Source organism: Thermobia domestica, chromosome 9 (assembly GCF_964235325.1).
Source record: "Thermobia domestica chromosome 9, izTheDome1.hap1.1, whole genome shotgun sequence".
Taxonomy (NCBI): Eukaryota; Metazoa; Arthropoda; class Insecta; order Zygentoma; family Lepismatidae; genus Thermobia; species Thermobia domestica.
The window spans coordinates 123740728-123761320 of record NC_137462.1 but is presented as its reverse complement, the minus strand read 5'-3'; the positions used below and the strand labels follow the sequence as shown (position 1 = coordinate 123761320).

The window sequence follows — 20593 nt, the reverse complement described above, 5'->3', positions numbered from 1 at the left end:
GCCAACCTAAGAGAAAGTTATATTTTGTAAATGGAATGACCTAAATTCGATATCATCTTTGGAAGCAGCAACTAAAGTAGAGACAAAAGAGATGATAAACACAGATCAGTGTTGCAAACTTTTCAAGAAATCACGTGAAACATCTGCTAAATACAAACACCGTTGGCGCACACAAGAAGTGAGGTACTAACGTTTTGTACACCTTAAACCAGATATTGACCAGAACTGGTACGCTGACTGTAAGTCTACAAGGATCCACTGAACAGTGTTGCCATCAATATAAGAGAAAAGTTCAGTTTGTAAAGGGAACAACAACTTGGAAAATGTCACTAGTGCTCTATGGTTTAAAACCTATAATGAAAGGCGATAGAACATGAGGACTAGTTCCGTGGCTATGTGAGATCGATAAGTCACGTACTGACCGAGATATACGGTATCTTGTAAAAGCTGACAAGGAAGGTTTATAAAAGATGGCAACGCTGCACAGTGGGTTGGAATACCAACAACCTGGTTAAATATGAGAACAGCGTGCAATTTGTATGGGTTCATGTATTCGTGGGCTTTTGAGGTCGCCGATGACGATTATGACGTCAAGAGTAAAACAAACTGCCGCTGTGCAACGTTGACATCTTTTATAAACCTTACTTCCCTCATTTAACAAGTTACCGAATACCTCCGTCAGTACGTGACTTATCGATCTCACATAACCAGGGTACTACTCCTCATGCTCTACTCCCTTTCATTACATGCTTCAAACTATACAGCATTAGTGACCTTTTCCGAGTTATTGTACCTTTTCCAAACTCAACTTTTCTCTTCTATTGATGGCAACATTGTTCAGTGAATCCTTGTAGACTGAAAGTCAGCGTAAACAATTCTTGTCAATATCTGATTTAAGGTGTACAAAACGTTTGTACCTCACTCCCTGTGTGCGCCGACGATGTTTGCATTTAACAGTTATTTCTCGAAAAGTTTGCAACACTGATCTCCATTTACCATCTCTTTGTCTTTATTTTTATTGTTGCTTCCAATGATGATATCCAATTTTGGGCATTCAATTTACAAAACATAACTTTCTCTTGGGTTTGCAACACTTTCGTCCGGTGATGTTCGCCAATACACAAGCAACGTCGTCCATTCTCTAGTTGCTTCCTGCAAAGTTTCGTTTTTCTGTCTCTTTTAGTTTCATTGTTATCACGATTGGAAATTCTACATTATATTATAATGTGGAAATGACATTTTCATGACTTTGTCGTCAAGTCGGCACGGGTTAACGTTCTCGTAGAGAGCTGCTAATTCACTTATGCGTGTTTACGGTCACATAGAATACATTTGGGGGGGGGTGCGTATCGCAACATGAAATTACCCAAAATAAGGGACACTCTAATAACCATGTTACATTAAGTAGTTTTTTTTTATTTGTTACAATTTGATCATGTTCTATTCACATTGCAGATATTGTCTATTATGGTGAACTTTGTGTTGAAATTAAAATAGTATGAAAAAATTGATTTTATATAGTAGCAAACTGTAGGCCTATGCAATAGACAGGAACACAAACGCTAATCAACCCCGCGTTCGTTCACATCAAAGCGCAGTACGAAATAGTGTTCTTGTATTGAGATTCATGCATTCCAGCAATGAACATGTTATATTAAATACAGTTTTTTTGGGGGGGGGGGATACTCGTTACAATTTGATTATGTTCTATTCACATTTCGATATTTGAAATTAGCATCCCTAAATTAGGTTAAATCACCTCTTCAAACTTTTGCCAGGAAAAAAAGTTTTACTTAGCAGGCCGGTGTATTGTTACACATATATTGTTATGTTTACTCTATATCGTGTTCCTTACTTTACAATTAGTTTCTTAATTCATTTTCACAAAGTGTATCACACAACCGCTGCGATACATATATGCGAGAATCCTGCAAAGTCGTTTCCTCTAAAAAGGGCATATGTAAGTCTTTTTAAAAACATTCATATTTATGTTATAGTGAAATAAACTGTTAGTTTCTTTGTATTTTATAGAAGAAAAGAATGAACCATGTTTCTATTGTAGAGTGGACATGTACAAACGTTAAATAAAAAATATATCTATGTTTGAAATGTTTACACGTAATTTTCTTAAGAACATGGTTTCCTGTTATGCGCTCTTCTTACATGGAACTTCTCAATTATCGTATGATCTTTCCCGTCACACTCAGCCAAATAGTCTTGATGCAGTAAAAGATTCAGTCAAGCAGCAAATGTTACATCTTAAAAATATTTCTACGTATTCAGCATTAGTGGAACATATTGAAATTTTACGGTTGGGTGTTCAAGACCACAGTGTTTTTAATGTGGGGGATCGCATCTTGTTACAAAGTTTTGGGTACGATGCCAGCGAGTGGTTAATGGAAATAACCATAGTAAACGATATCATGTAAATAGAAAACAGTATAATAAGAATTCGGCTAGTTCTAAGAATATTACGAAGTGGTTTCGGGGCTGAAATTAAAATTAATTGGTTTGGTTAACAATGCTAAGAAGTCTTCTTAATAGACAACTCTAAAATGATCGCTGCATTTGTCTACGCATACATACTTGGAGGAACATTTCTTAGGAGCCTGAATTCCTGTGTGTCTGTTCCCCTTCTTAATAAAGAGCAGATCCTCGGAATAATAAACTTAAATGTTCGTTTAACATAATTACTGATAAATTTAGTGGAGTTAATGTGGACAATAATAAAACTGAATTGGAGTGTGCTGTTCACATACCTTTAAGATTTCATACTCGTGTTTACAGATTAAAATTCATTTTAGTATCGCAATTGAGACCAACCTTCATCATTGATATACTAGACCTTACATTTATAAATGCATCTACAGGTCTTAATAATAATTTATTACATCTAGGTCTTGAAAGTAGAACAGTGATAAGTCTTCTTCACCTTCTTCTTCCATCAGTGGAGATATACAGTTGATGAGTCTTGACTCTTTTAACCAGGGATCATCTTGTAGTAAGAACATGTTCCGGTGTCACGTTTCTTCGTGCAGACTCTATGATCTTAAGTGGGGATGCGTGTGGTGAAGATGTGGATGTTGCGTACATCCGAGTGTTGAGCCATCTTCAGTTAGCATCGTTGGTATGAAACACAACTTCCCAAATATGATGGAACCAAGTGAACGAGTTGTTTTCATGGTTACTAAGCTACATGGAATGAGTAATTGAACCAACTCACATAGAGATGGCAGACTTGTAGACTCTTCGGGTGATTCTGTGCATTTCAAGGTTCAACGTGTTATCAAAACGTCTCGACGTTGGAAAGGAATGAAATGTCTGGAACAGTAGAGTGTTTCCAGCGTTGCCAATTCTGATCGATCTTCTTGTGAGACCAACGTCCAAAAGTTTCAACACCCATACCTTCATGGGACAAATCGAGAGGATCAGCAAACAGGTGCTTCAACCTTGGTCAAAGAGATATCAGTTCATCCCATCGTCGGAAAGGAAAACAATGGTGGAGCCAGCCGAGTGTCTCCAATGTTGCCAGCCTAGGTCAAACTTCCATTAGTGCTGATTTGCAGATTTTTCCAGTTTTTCCTGATCACGGAACCAATGAAATGGGCAACAATCGAGGATTCTAACCAGTGTTGCCGCATCTCCTAGTGTGTATGGTACTTCCCCAGGGTTCTTTCAGATGGTCGGAGAGGTTTAGAAGGAGATTTCCATAGATTTTGATCCAGCTGGTTTTGAAATGGATCCAACATTATAAGGCATGTACAGAACTTGTCATAAATTTCTTACTGTGTTTTCTAATCGTGTAGGCGAAGCTCCCAATTATGAATATGAAATCAGCTTAAAGGTTATTCTCTTATTCGTCATAAAGCGTATCCAATGTCTCGAAAGGCATTAAAAGAAATGGAAGTTTTGGATTATCTTTTACACCAAACATAATACGTCCGAGTAATAGTGAATTTTGCTTTCCTTGCTTTATGGTGGGTAATAGGGATGAATTTAGTAGACTTGTATTTAATTGCACTGATTCAATCATCGATAAGTGGTAAATTCTCATTGCACTCTGAGAAACGAGGACGTATTAACTGAGCTTTCTGATATTTTCAGTTGATTGCATGTAATGAAAACACATGCCATCAAACTTAGTGGGGACTAAGTTTACTGCCTTTCTTACACATCAAGGATTGTTTGAAAATCGGTATGTTCCGTTTGGAATTGCAAGCGGGTCGTTCCAATTAAGCCAAATTATTACAAACATTCTCCATACCATGCAAGACCACGGTGTAACGTGGTATGCAGATGATTATAATTAGTCCAGATTTAGAATCTCTTAAGAATGTATTAGGAATAGCATTATGTTAATTGGAAGAGAATGGGTTAACGTTGTGTGTAGATAAGTGTAACTCTTTTCAAAAGCAGATTTCATATTTGGGTCAAATTGTAAAAGCTGGTAACATGTATACGGATTAATCGATATTTGAAATTATAAGGAAATAACTTCTCCAAGGAATAGGCATGGGGTAATTACTCCTTGTTTTTTTTTTTTTTTTTTTTTTTACCCAATACTATAGCCGATATGTTCCAGGTTTTGAAGAGATTCTTGAGACTATTTCGAGGTTAAGAGCTCCCAAGATTTCACTTGAATGACGTGATGAGCAAAAACCAGGCACTAACTAAATTGAAAGGGTTATTCGAAAGTTGTGTGGTCCTTAAACATCCTGATCTATACTTGAGATTCGTGGTGTCGTCTCATGCTTCAGCTCATTTATTGGGCGGAGCAATTTCTCATAATGATATGGCTACAGACAAGTTATTTTGGGTACCATTCTGTTTCCAAAAGTTGCGTAAATATTATGCGAATGAGATATTAGAATTTACAGCTGCTTTAGAGATGATGCAACAATTCAGAACCTTTTTTCAGGCACCCTCCGAATTGCATGTATATAATCTTGGATTAGCGTCCGCTTTGGAGAATTTGAAAAGAGTTTTAAAAAATAAGGTAGCATGTTATATAAATTATTTGAATATAATTTTAGGGTGAAATCTGTTCTGTCTTCCTTGAACGCATCTGATGACTTTATTTCCCGTATACATGACAGAAAATTTCCCGAAGGTGGACCCTTCTTTTAAGAGAAAGTAATTAATATGCTGATGGTAAACGTGTGCATAATGCTTTATGTTCAGTTATCGATAGAAGTGTATCAGACAAAGGTTTGAAATATCGATTTTCGTCTTTAAAATTATCGTATATTACAAAAAAATTATCGTATATTTGTTATGTACCTGACAATTGAAGAAACAACTATAATACTACTAATAATAACAATAATATATAAAATAAATACCTAGCAATCTTTAGTTTCGACTCCAAATCGGCGGTACTGCCGTCATAACAATAATAATAGAAAAAATATAAAACTACAAGAAGAACCAAAATTAACAAAACGAAACTTAACTGCAATCCGAATGTTCTTTCTCAAAAGATGTTCTATGTGTAGCGCGAGAGACGACACTGACAAAAATTCATGGATGGTGGTTGACGATCGGGACATACCCTTGCATTCAATTGGGTAGTGAAATTACTAAATCTAAGTCAAGCTTCACGACTCCGTGCGGTTATGGTATTACAAGAACTTGGTAAAATATGCCTTTGTTGTTTTTTTATAAATTGTATTGACCTCTAACTTCCTCCATGATGACCGGAATTATTATTTAAATACCACTGTTCAACAACGGAAATGTAAATTGAACAAAATCAGCTGATTCTTATTGATTTTGTGGTGCTGATCACCAATTTGAAAGTTATTTTCGAATATTAGCTCTACTTTTCGTTTTACAGGCATGTCTAATAATAACGCTTTAAAAATAAATATATTCGCTTCGTTTAGGATAAAATGTTACACTGATCCGGCAACACTGGAGAAACTATATGAACGCTTGGTTTCAGTGTTTCTTATCTCAGTAGTGTTCTGCTATTGTTAGAAAAGACAGGTTTAGTGCAGTTATCAGCATTTTTGGTGTGACGTTTGTGTAGTGTAGTACATAAAAATACAACTACAAGTACGCAAAAATACTGGTATTTCGAATGTATATTTATATAAATAGTTGTCGGAACTATTTCAAGTGACATTTTGAGGATTTCAATAAAAAAAATTCCGCGAAATTGTGTAAACAGTGCGAATAGCTTCTGCTACGTGTATGGGGAAGTGACATTTTCCTCACAAAGCAGACTAATAAGAATAGCCTATCAATATTACTTTGGTTGTAAAATTGGAGACCAAGATAAATCTTGGGCACCCCACATTGTGTGTAACACTTGTGGCAGCAACCTAAGAAATTGGATTAATGGGAAGGGGCGCTCAATGCCTTTTGCAGTGCCCATGATTTGGAGGGAGCCAAGCGACCACATCAGAGACTGTTATTTTTGTATGGTTCCTTCCGTCAAGAAGGGAATTTCCACGAAGAAGAAGCGGGCCTTGATCTATCCTAACATTCTTTCTGCAATGCGCCCTGTTCGACATGGAGAAGGACTACCTGTTCCTGACCCACCTAAAAAATACGATCTTTTTTCTGATGATGATCAAGAAGTTGAAGCTCCTGAATCAAGTACTTCGAAGGACCCTACGTTTTTTGTAGAAGAACCTCCATGTGAACCACATAGACTTACTCAAGAGGAACTAAGTGATCTAATCAGAGACTTGGACCTCTTGAAAAGCAAAGCCGAAATTTTAGCGTCACGCTTAAAGTAATGGAATTTATTGCAGGAAAAAGTAAATATTTCAGTGTATCGGAATAGGGAGAAGATGTTCACTTCATTTTTTACTATGGAAGACACACTTGTGGCATGTACAGATGTAAATGGTCTAATGAGGGCACTTAAAATTAATTACGAACCTACGGAGTGGAGGCTCTTTATAGATTCGTCCAAGGTGAGTTTAAAGGCAGTGCTTTTACAAATTGGAAATGAACTTCCTTCAATTCCTGTAGGTTACGCAGTTCATATGAAGGAATCTTATGAAAACGTTTACTTCAAGCCATTAAATATTACGATTTTCAGTGGCTCATTTGTGGTGACCTTAAAGTAATAGCACTGTTGCTAGGTATGCAGTTAGGGTATACAAAGTATTGTTGCTTTATATGTGAATGGGACAGTAGAGATCGTGGATCTCATTACCGCAAAAGTGATTGGAGTACCAGAGAAACTCTTCAGCCAAGAGTGAAAAATGTGCAGCATGAACCACTGGTAGATCGTAACCGAATTTTGCTTCCCCCTCTATATATTAAATTAGGTCTTATGAAAAGTTTTGTTAAGAGCATGAACCAAGAGCATGAGACCTATAAGTACCTAAGAGGACAATTCCCTCGATCAAGTGATGCCAAAGTTAAAGAGGGGGTTTTCATAGGGCCACAGATTAGGCAACTATTCAAAGATCACAAGTTCGAGTAAATTCTCCAAGGTGAGGAGAAAGCTGCGTGGGAAAGCTTGAAGAGTGTTTGTTCATAGTTCTTGGGAAGACACCGAGCAACAAGTTACAAACAACTGGTAGCGAAGTTGTTATTGTGCTACGAAAATCTTGGTTGCAATATGTCTCTGAAACTCCACTTTCTTCATTCACATCTAGACTTCTTTCCCGAAGATTGTGGAGCAGTAAGTGACGAACATGGTGAGCGTTTCCATCAAGATATTGCAGCCATGGAGAAGAGATATGAGGGAAAGTGGAGTTCTTACACTACTGTTGGACTATTGCAAAGGATGTTCCAGATGTAACCTACAAAAGGCAAGCCAAGCCAAGTCAAAATAAAATAAACATAATCCTGTACAAGGGATCACTTGAAGCTTTTGTCTACATTGCAGTGTAGTTCTTGCACAAAAAGGTATTTGCACATATTTTCCATGTTTTGATGTTAATACTGATTTTTATTACGGAATTGTTAATGTTAAACTTGACCACGGTTACTTTATTTTCTGTATCGCTGTGAAACTGGTATTTGCGCAATTTTGAAAAAGGAAGTATAAGGGTATAGAAAGCTATAGGTTAGGGTACTTCTTAACTCCCCATCTTATCACATCACAGAGAAATAGATAAAAAAAAGTGAAATGTAGGTTTTTACAAGGATTTTGCTTAAATGTTCTATAAATATTAATACATTTGTATATATACAGCTATTGTTGTACAAGGGCGTTTTTTTCACAACCTGAGCTAAGAAAATTTTTCTATTATCATTTCCTTTCATATTATGCTTAAATGAATGTAAAAATAGCAATTTCAAAGAATTTACATACTTTCGATCAAAATTTGTTGAACAGTGTAATTAATATTTTTCTGACTAGAGTATGCACTTCTTTATTAAAATTTAAAATGTTTCTTAACAGTTTCCATAACGTAACGTTATCTTCCTCAGACGTCAATATGTATGTTCATATTTATGTAGGTAATAGAGACATCATAATAATAATTGCCTACATAAATATGAACATATGATACATATTAACGTCTGAGGAAGATAACGTTACCTTATGGAAACTGTTAACGAAATATTTTAAACTTTAAACAAAGAAGTGCATGCTCTGGTGAGAAAAGTATTAATTATGTGAGTGACCTGCCTACAGTTTTCTTTCTTTGGCTCCCTCCAAAGAAATTTCCATCATTGTTCTGAGATTATAATCACCCACAAAAATACAGTAAATCCTATTTTTCAACTTAAATCTTAATTTTCGCCAACTCAGAAAACAAATATCAATAGAAATGCCTTTGACATATAACAACAAAAATACAGGTAATGAAAACTGTGCTTTTCTTTATGGTTTACACCACACGTCAAAACAGAAGAATTATCAGTGTAGCTTGCACGATTTCACAACTAATGTCCATAACCATATAATAAGCAGATGTCTAGAAACAACAAACACATTTCCCCAAACACGTGTTACTTTCAGCCCTTATACTTTCTCGCCTACAACAATCGCAAGAGAAAAGACTATAGATAAAGGCAAAGCATTCATTTGTGAAGAAAAGATAACTATTTACAACCTAGATAACATACGCACGCCTAAGCATATCAGCATCCAAGAATTATGAAACACATGGAAATCTGTATGTATAGGCTATATCACCATATTCTACAACGGTCAGACCTAGTAGTGGTTCTAATACTATCGGCAACATATTGTGAAAAATTAAATGGCATCTATCATTCAGTTATTACTTTTAATCCTTGTAATGGCAGTTTTAGCATATTGTATTGTTCTAGAAAAGCGTAAGTAACATAAAAATTGCATAATTGGGTAATAACTAACTTAATTCTGCGACTTAAGGTGGATTTACACTAAAATATGAATTTTTGACATTTAAATGTAAAAATATATCTAGACTGCGCGAGAAAAAACACAGGTTTTCAGGAGGCGAATTTTTATTTTACCAAGCATAAGTATGAATCCTTATACTAAGAGTACCAAGACAAAATTGTTTGTTTCACGTTTAGAATTGACTTATACCAAGTTAACCGGAGGTGTACCATGACACATAGATCTCCAAGTTTGACTTATCTCATTTTGGACAATTTCTGACTTATACTTTTTCTCCCGCGCAATCTAGATATGTAAAGCATTGTTATAAAATGCTCCTTAAACTATTTGTTCACGCACTTTCCAATATGCAATGATATCAAAGTAAGAAATGCCGTCCGACTTCTCTTTTTAAGAAAAAGAAAGAAACAAAGAAAGAAAAGAAAACGCGATTTTATTGGTCCACGTCATAGTAGAGACTGTAGTCGACGTCTATCTTTGCCTAGCATGGATAGTGTGTGAAAATGCATAATCATATGATACTACAGACGAGTATCTACGTATATAGTTAGGGAAGAAAGATTTTTAAAAGCTAATCCATCTCCATACCGATTACTGTGGAGAGTAAGTAAAAGGAGAAAATACGAAGAGCACTAAGGCACTAAGTCAATGTTATTGGCTTCCTTACCCGCACGAAGAGCCTCTCATAATGTGAAGAAATGAATTGAAGTGAACGAGGAGGCCCTCCCGCTGGTCTTGTGGCTAGTGCGTGTGCCTTTAGTGTAAATGGTCTCGGGGTCGATTTCCGATGGGACAGCACAAAAATTTAATTTCATTTTCATTCATTCTCAGTAATCGTTCGTCTCCTTTAGCCTAAAGGGTATAAAAGTGGGACGTTAAACAAATTTCATTTTCTTTTATACGAAGAGGTAAGTCAACTATAAAAGCAATCCAGAAAGTTCTGTCGCTTTCTCATCCACCCCTTCGAACATCGATATGCCACCTAAGACGAACCTGGAAGATCAACAACAGACCTCATCAGCATTGGCGATCATCTGTTAACGTTCTAGAAGGCCATGCATTCCATCGCGGTAGAACTTGGTGGCCCGTGAACCGAAGAAGGAATCAAATGCATTTTGCACCTCTATTAGGGATTTGAACTGGCGTCCTCTAAGGTGATTGTCCAAAGAATGAAACGGTATTGCGGATGCAATAGTGTTTTCCATCCAAGGCGTACAATGGTGTCTCGGGTCATCCTAGCCACGTAGGGCTTAGCGTTGTCCTATAATCTTTTCAGGGCGGATAGGAATTTCAAGAAAATCGTAGACCTTTACGTTGGTGGCCCAAATACCTCTTCTAATTGTCACAGGTACAAGAACTATACCTCGTTGTAAAGTTTATGGAACGTACATTCTAATGAGCTAACTTTTGTGATCCCCGTTTCAAACCCGTAGAAGAAGAGAAAGAATATTTTTTTAAAATGAGATTTTTTTGGTTTTGGAAATTTGTGAGAGGCTGGCAACACTGTTACTCGTCATGCGAAGGAAAAAATATCTTGACGAGTACGTCAGACATCGGGTACAATCATGTAAAAAAAAATTAATGACGAAAGTTCATTTCAATTTCCGAATCTGTTTCCTAGGAGAATCACCCTGTACAATTTTTTTCGAAATATACAATGTGATTCTTTTAAAACTCACGGATTTTATTTGGGTCTAGAATTTTTAACTGAAGTCAGATTTTCATTATGTTTCTGGCAAATGATCAAGGAAGGGTGGGAGATTTATAGGACTATGTTTACTCGTTTAAATTCATCCGGGGTAATATCGATTACGCCTCAAGAAAACAATAAATTTTTCGCCAGTGTACCTTTCAATTGGAATGAAGTGCGGTGTGGTGTAGAGATTTGTTTCCTTCGTTAGATAGTAACCTTGCCAAAGTCAATAAGAAACACTAAACTGTGCCAGCTATATTGGGAATTGTGCTGTACAATTCTGTGCTACTATGTGAGTATGATCAGCGCACAGTAAGAATAGTGTACTTTTTGAAAGAACATAAGTTTATCGTTAAAACTTTGGAGAACGGAATTTGTTGTTGCTAAGCAAAGGGCATTCAGAAAAAAAATTGCATAACATTCTTCTCCAGACAGGAACATAATGTGGTCACTAGTGAATAATTTGGAAGAAACAGGATCGGTTCTGAGTGAGACAGGGAAGCATCGGATCCCGCAGGCAGGTGTTATGAAAGATGTCAGTTATCGACTCCGTAGGTCACCCAAAAAATATCTCCGGCGTTTGTGAGAGAAACCGGCTATAGCTAATCAACATGTGATTTATGGGCGTTACCACTAACACTTAATTTGTATTCTCACTAACAATTTGTTCTTTGCAGTTTCGCTTCAAAAATCCAAAACCTCGTTCTAATTGTAAGGTATACAGGCGAAAATTTACTGTTTTTCTTTAGGCGTGATCGATATTATTCCGGATGAATTCAAACAATCAAACATACTCCCATAAATCTCCCATCCTTCCTTGATGATTTGCCACAAACAGCATGAAAATCGGACTTCAGTTAGAAATTCTAGACCCAAATGAAATCCTGAGTTTTAAAAGAATCATATTGTATATTTCGAAAAAATTTGTACAGGGTGATTCTCGTAGGAAACACATTCGGAACTTGAATTGAACTTTCGCCTTTAATTTTTTTTACATGATTGTACCTGATGTCTGACGTACTCGTCAAAATATTTTTTCCTTCGCATGACGAGTAACAGTGTTGCCAGCCTCTCACAAATTTCCAAAAACAAAAAGTTCTCATTTAAAAAAATATTCTTTCTCTTCTTCTACGGGTTTGGAACGGGGGTCGCAAAAGTTAGCTCATTAGAATCTACGTTCCATAACCTTTACAACGAGGTAGAGGTCTTATATTTCCTCTTTTCGTACGCAAGTTCAAGGTGTAACTGAACTGCCACAACCAGGTAGTATGTTGGATACACCCACACCAAGAACTGACCATCGCCTTATCTCCATTCGTATTCAACTTACGGTGTAAGGGCCAATGGAACACAGACCTCCACAAAAAGCGACAGAACTTTCTTGGTTACCTTTATACTTGGTGGCTACCTATGTGTAAAATACTGTATGTTCAAAGACAACCACAAATACTTTTTATTAGTAATTATATTCGTTATTAGTCTTATTATTGTTTCGAATTCTTGTAAGCAGCCGCAATGGATCAGTGGTAGAGAATTCACCTATGGTGCGTAAGGTACCTGGTTCCATCCCATCTTGCGCCAAGTGAGCTTTGTGATGAACAAACGCAATGCGCGTGATCTTTCTCAGGCTTCTCTCGTTTCCTCTCATCTTTTTCATTCTTCCATTTCATTCGTTCTTTTCATCACTGTTTGAAGCTTCCACAGTATAACCGTAAGACGTAACTAAAAGATTTCATTTTTTCCGACACTTGATTGTAATAATAGTTATTTAAGGACAAATCTAGTTTTGTTTGAATCGTGAATTACGTTGAATCCACGAGAAATTGGAATATAAAATTTACATATATTTCAAACTTGAAACATGTGCGTGGTGTGAAAGTGAAATAGTCAGGGCCGGATTAAAGGAGGGGGCTTAGGGACCTATAGCCTCGGGTCTCCAGGTGGACAAGGACCTCCACTCTGATCAAAATCTCAACTAGCTATCTAAAAAGAATCATAAAGATATAATCATCATCATAAAGTAAAATATGATCAAAAATATGAAACATATTCCCGTAACTTTCCTACTCTACTTTCACAGAACTATATTAGGTGAAGTCAGCACATTTTTTCTAGCCTCAGGCCTCCAGATGGGTTAATCCAGGCCTGGAAATAGTGTATTTGTCCTGTATATTTTACGCATAATGTAAACTAATGTACAGTAGAAGCAATTATGTTTTCTTTATTATTTCAAATTGTTTTTCATGAAATAAGAGCTTAAAATCAAAGTTAATACAATTTAGCTGTGATAGTCCAAAGCTAATTTGTTAACGAATCATTTGGAATAAATGTAATTCAGTATCTTTACAGTTTGTATCTGGAATACTTAAATATTGCACACAATATTTATTTGCAATATTGATGGTTAACTATTACAGTAATATAATTTAAGTCTGTTTCTGTAATCATAAAATTAGGAGAACATAGTGTACTACAGTGAAACCTGTCAACTTGGCCACCTCTCTAAGTTGGCCATCTTCTTATCTTGGCCTGGTTCGTCTTGAACCTGCATTTTCCCATAAGACATTCGTTACTTGTTGCTCTGTAAGTTGGCCACTTGTCTATCTTGGAAGTTGGCCGCATTGACGCAATGTTTATCCTATGTTGATAATGATAAATTTACCTGCGTATCTTGCCCACGCGAATACGTTTTGTTATTTTTCTTAGCTCTTTCGTATCCCCGTATGAGATGCATAGAATAGTACACAACACACGTTCGCTTAATGCACCACTAATAACAATTAAGTACTGTATGCTACACCCATTCTTCATATTTCCCTCTCACACATTTTTTATGTTGAATTCTCTATATGTTCCAATTACTTTCATAGCCATATCAATGCACTTCTTTAAGGCGATCATCAACATTTTGAATGATAGACTGTACAAATAGTCTCTCACTTTTTCAGGCTCGATTTTACTGCTGAACTCTCTCTCAAAACTCATTAGTAACAGCGTTTTTAAATGGACCTGACTCAATGAACTCTTCAAACGGTTCTTCATTATTTTTAGTTTGAAAAATGCTCTTTTGCAACAAACCTATGTAACAGGAAAAGTTAAAATGAATTTGTGCACTCTGAACAAAGTGTCTAATTGTGCATCAAACAACCTGTACCTTAAGAGGTCAAGAAAAGTGCAATAAACACATTTGGTACAGAATATCTTTGTGTTGTGAATCTGATATCCCATATTCCACCTCAAAGAATCATCAGTCTCATCATAGTAATTATCTTCTTTGAATGCTTAATTGCCTTTTTACGGGTGAGTTACATAGTACAACAGACTTGTATTTAAGTATTCCCTACTGGTTGTAAAATCCTAAGAGTTGCTCTCTAATTGTAGCAACATCCATCTGGCAAAGTTCATTGATTTTATACAGTGCTCCATCTGGTAATCCCTTGGAGAAGTCTTCAAAATTGGGTGGATCTAAACAGGATAAGTCACCTTAAAGTTCTTTGTGTGCTGCGAAACGAGTCTCAACATTCGCACTGACAGTGTCCATGATTCCGTTAAATGCGTTTATTCTGAAGCGATCGGCCAGAGTTCTAAGTTGTGTTGATTGGTCTCTTGCCTTTTCAGCACGTAAATATTTCGCATTGAAATTTGCTACCCTCTAAACTCATTGTTTATTTCCACACTGGAATAAAGGGCCCTTTAACCACTTTTTAAGAGACTCAATAAAATTGGCTGATGCACTAAGAACCACTGTGAAGTTTCTGCCTTTCGCAATTTTCTTATTCCAGACTTAGATATAATGCAAAATCTGACTTTGCAATAATATTTACGCGTTTGACATAATGAAAACACCCGCATATAACTAATAGCAGTAACACTATTCTCATAACCGACAAAACACTGCAAACTTTTCGCAGCATCAAATCTAGTAACGGCGTTGAAGCTCGATGAGTGGCTGGTGGTATCAAGAAACATCTTAAGTTCTACGAAGATACGGTTGAGAAATATCGTGATGTTTTGCTGGGTATCTTTGAGCTCTCTTCTAGATTATTTCATCGTTTTTCCTTCAGATATTGACCTCCGCTTTTCCGTTTCTTCCTGGTTGGAGGTGACAGCTTTTCAGTACACATTGTATGGAATGTAATACGAAAAATACAGGATGTATAAACTACATCTTTATTTTTGTGAGATCAAGGCACAGCCGAAGATTAGCAGTGGGTATACGGAAAAGGTATATTTCCCTTAAGAAGTATTCACAGTCTCAAAAAAATTGCAAATTGAAATATTTTCACGAGTTCAAACTTACAAGACGAGTTTAAACCTCTATCCCCTTCTTTGGAGCCCAATTCTCTCCCGCGAAGGCAAGGGTATGTTTATCAAAGGTCTTTATATGAGATACACCGACCAATGAGGCTGATGTGACCACGGAAAGTACTGACCCTGCGCCATTATGGGACCTAGAGTTCTCCATATAAGCACGGCGAAACAACATATTTTGGAAACATATTTGCGTTTTCTGCAACAATTAACTGTTTAACGTAGAAGGTTAAACTAGGCAAATAGGCGGATTGATTGATAGCAGTAGACTATGTGAAACGTGGGTCTATAGCTTAACGTGAGTTCCGAATCATGAGCTCTAGTCGGGAATAGAACTCGGGTCTCCTGGGCCAAAGGCGCGTATGCTAGTGATCTAGCTATGAGAGAGTCCAACTTATTTACATTAGACCTAATCTAATTCGGAGCGCTATGATTCCTTAATAGTAAAATGTCTATCAGTTTGATATTTTAGCGTAAAATAATATATGTCGTCGACCACGAAAAATATATCTACCAAACCTTTTTTCAGAGTGGTAACAAACCATAAACTTTCTTTTCTCAAGAACTTCAAAACGACTCTGACAAATTTCAAGTCATGCCTCTTTCATGTAGAGGAAGGCTTCTAATTACTTGTACAGCACTAGAACATATTCTTGTTTTACACATTTCTTTAAGTATATAGTCTCACATTCTTATATGTTGTACCTATTGCAATTTCTGCCGACAAAATTATAAGTTGTATTGTAACAATAATGATGGGAAATTAGTAACATTCGTCCGGTCAATTACATCAAGATAAGTCATTCGTAGAACTTGGCCAATAGTATTAGCTTTATCTATTTCTTCCACGTTTCTTTAATGGTTTCTATGTTCATTACCAAATAAACTCCAGACGAATATGGCATGCTTTCATTCATTTTAAGTTGAGTTGAGTTGATTTTAGTTTAGCGTCACTTTCAGCAGCGAGGCTATATGAGACGTGGACCTACTGATTAACGTGGAATCCGAACCACATGAGCTCCCGCCGGGAATCGAACCCGGGTCTCCCACGCCAAAGGCGCGTACGCTAACCGCTTAGCCACGGAGGAGCTCCTTTTATTTCATTCATTCTGTATACTATATAAGCAGAAGTAGAAATAATCTTTAAGTGAGTTAGCTCGTAACCTAAGTAGATTGAATTACATTCTTTGCGAAATGGTAGGTGGATCAAATATGAACGAGCCTCGGTTGGCTAAGCATCGTAACAGGTAGCGAGGTGTGATTGGGCAGGTGCAGTCAGTGGGTGGGTCTGTCGAGAGTCAGGAACAAGAATAGCCGGCTTGTCGCATGCTCCGTTTAGCAGAAGTCACGATAAGTGAGAAAAGTGTGAGAATGTCTGTTGCGCAACACATAATTATCAAGTTCCTGACCCTGGAAAACTTCAAACCAGCCGCAATGTACCGCAGACTGCAAGCCTAGTTAGGGAAAGATACCCTTTCGTGTGCAAGAATGAAGGTGTGGTGCAACGAAGTCAACGCAAGTCCACGAACGTGTTGCAAATGAAGTTCACCCGCGTCATCTTCGCACCACTGCACTGCAGTGTGACCATTGACAACATGGCACGTGTTCGTGAGCTTGTTGGGTGGGATCGACGCGTCGCTGTGCGTCAAATTGTGGCGGAAGTTAGTATGAGCTACGGAAGTGTTTAACCAATTATTACAAAGTAGTTGGGCTTCCGCAAAATTACAGCTCAGTGTGTTCCCAAGCTGCTGAATGATGATGAAAAAACTGAACAAGTTCGCATTGCTCGAGTGCTTCACACTTGTTTTGACGTGGAAGGGGAAGCGTTTTCGGATCGCATCGCTACCTGTGTCGAAACTATGTAGTGCGTAACTACACCCTAGCGATTTGCGATTTGCAACCAACGATCAAGTAGAAACCTTCGTGTGCAACTGGTTGGCTACCCGCCCAGCTTCGTTCTACTAGAATGACACTAAAAACCTACCAAAACGTTGGGGAAAATGTATCCGTAAAGGCGTAGAGAAACTATGTAGAAAAATAGGATGTGGCAATGTCTCTGTTTCCTACAATACGTATCTGCATCCATAATCTCAGTCTTCACTGAATAAATATATTATTAGGAATGGATCCTGCAATTATTGGGAAAATCCAATACTGCTTAAGTGATAATCCATAGGTGATACTTCAATATATCAATACAACTTTTACTTATGTACGAAGTTATTCTATCAGATTCTTACACTGTATAACTTCAGCATTCTTTTCTTATTCAAATTCGATCCCCTTCTTCGACTTCTGTGCTATTTTTCTTTGTTCTCATTTTCCTGTCGAATGTCCAGATTATAACTTGCTATATTTTATGATGTATTTAAGACTTCATTCGCCCGACTCATCGAAAGTTACGGAAAGTTTGTCGGTCTAAATTACCTAAAATTATGTTAGTGTAACGAACAATTTTTTAGATATTCACAGATTATAGACATGAAACGTGTAAAATTTCAAATTCTTTTACGTCATCCTGTCAAGTTCTATCTCTTAATTTTGTAAATTCATCTGATTTCTACTATTTCTTTCGTTTCACATTATATATATATATATATATATATATATATATGTGTGTGTGTGTGTGTGTGTGTGTGTGTGTGTGTGTGTCTACATGTATGCCTTTAATTACACAATAGCTGCATAATTTTCATAATCAGTTTACTAACTTGATTTTTATCAATTTTTGGTATTGTAAATACAATAAACGCTTATATATTGTGAACTTAAAATTAGATATTTAAGGAAAATTGGCTGATCAATTTTTAATGTTATTATTTTATGTATTTATTTCTCATTACAGACATTTCTACACACAGTTTTCCTCAACGCTACACTAGAAGTACATTTCAACACTGCAATTTGAATGGCTATGATGCTTCATGTGAAGATGCTCCAGTCATACCTTACATAGCTATCAAAGAAAAGAAACTCGAACATTTTAAGAAAAATTCCCTCAAAGACACTGTGCATTTCGACAACGAATATGACTTCATCGTAGTAGGTGCAGGAAGTGCAGGATCTGTTGCAGCCAACAGACTCACCGAAATCCCACAATGGGAAGTATTGCTTTTAGAAGCTGGAGGAAATCAACCATATGAAGCTGATATACCTGCGAAACAAAGTTTCCTTTTAGGAAGCAATATTGATTGGCAATACAGAACGGAATTTCAAAAGAATGCTTGTCTCTCTCAAGAGAACCAAACATGTCCTTGGGCTAGTGGGAAAGTAGTCGGAGGAGGTAGCACCATCAATAATATGAATTACATACGAGGAAACAAATTTGATTATGACAGATGGGAATCCTTGGGTAACAAGGGGTGGGGCTTCAAAGATACTCTTCCATATTTCTTAAAATCTGAAGACAACAGAAATGAAGAATTTGCGAATTCCCCCTATCATGCCAAAGGAGGATACCAACCCGTTGAACAGTTTCCATATATTGATTGTAACGCAGCGGCATTAGTAGAAGCTTTTGAAGAGATGGGACTTCCGAATAGGGATATCAATGGTGAGAGCCAAATTGGTGTGATGCTTGGACAAACTACCAGTGCCAATGGGGAACGTTACAGTACAGCAAAGTCATTTCTGAGGTCTATTAAAAGTAGGAATAATTTGCATATCTCAATCAATTCCTTTGTAACTAAAATTCTCATTAACAAAAAGGAAAAGAAAGCCGTAGGAGTTCAGTTCCATAAAGGAGGGAAAGGTCATACAGTATTTGCAAGAAAGGAAGTTATACTTTCTGCAGGCACAATACGATCTCCTCAACTGCTGATGCTATCTGGAATTGGACCCAAAGACCACCTTCAGAAACACTGTATATCTGTTATCCGTGATCTCCCAGTAGGTTACAATCTCCAAGACCATATTAAGATTGGAGGATTAGTATATTCTCTGGATAAGACTGCTTCGTATCCAATACCTGAAGAAATCAAAGCTTGTGATAAATATAACTATCACCTTAAGCAAGTAGGACCATTCTCATCGACTGGAACCGGTTTCGTTATAGCTTTCCTCCATAGTAAAAAGTCCGATTTACCAAATTATGCCCCAGATATCCATTTTCGGATTGATGGAACCACATATTTGGTGAAAAACACCTCACTTGCTGCTGAAGAGCCGAAAGAACCTCTTGGTTATTATAATCATCTTATTGTCCATCCTGTATATTTACATCCTCAAAGTCGTGGAACAATTCGACTAAGGTCCAAAAACCCTTGGGACTACCCTGTAATTAATCCAAACTATTTGGATCGTCCACGAGACATTGAGATGATAATAGAAGGAATAAATATCGGTGTCCAGCTTGAGAAAACTCATGCCTTCAGGAAAATTGGAGCTCGACTGGTAACGGAACCTCTTGAAGGTTGTACTGACCATAAATATGGCACAAATGATTACTGGAAATGTATTATTCAACATTACACAAATTCGTTTAATCACTACGTAGGCACATGCAAAATGGGTCCTCCTAATGACAAAACAGCTGTCGTTGATCCCAAGCTGGGAGTCTATGGTATAAAGAGTTTACGGGTTATTGATGCTTCTATTATGCCCTACATAATAAGTGCTCATACTAATGCTCCTACTATTATGATTGGGGAGAAAGGGTCCGACATGATTAAGTCTGACTGGTTGTAACTTTAAATTGACATGAACATATTTTAATTAAAATGGCAATAAAAATTTAATTAAACTTGGAAAAGTATAACTGTGTTGTTCTTTGAAGAATTAATGTAATTCCCGACACGTAGGCTTACTGGTATTTGGCTGAATACCAGTAAATTTGTATGTCCATATGTCACACAGTGGATTAAACTACAAAGAATAATCATCCATTCATAGTAAATTTGGTTTGAATATTTCGACACGACGCTGAAACCAGATTTGACTTTGGATTATAGAAGCTAGAAACAGCTGTATAAAAATGCTTGGCTCTACTATTAAAATGCTTGTTTAGGGGTAAATTTGATATGAGTTTGGATTCAGTTTTTCCATTTCTCGATATAGATGCAAACCCTTTGGATTTTTCAACGCTCATACTCTGATTACAAACTCATCGTTTAATGCAAAGATACAGATATTATAATATTTTCGGCTTATATTTGAAAGTTATATAATATACAGTAAGCATAGGGAAATTCTTATATCAGATGGCGAGATTACGAAAATTCCTGGTAGGAAAAGAAGAAATTTTGCGTATGGAAATTGTTGAATTATGCATAGTATTCAATATTGAA

General features: G+C 36.8%; 1 pseudogene; it reads left to right on the top strand.

Moving 5' to 3' along the window:
• Positions 1-19994, top strand: part of LOC145660983 (glucose dehydrogenase [FAD, quinone] pseudogene) — a 29398-nt pseudogene extending 9404 nt beyond the window's left edge.
• Positions 19995-20593: the final 599 nt, after the last annotated feature.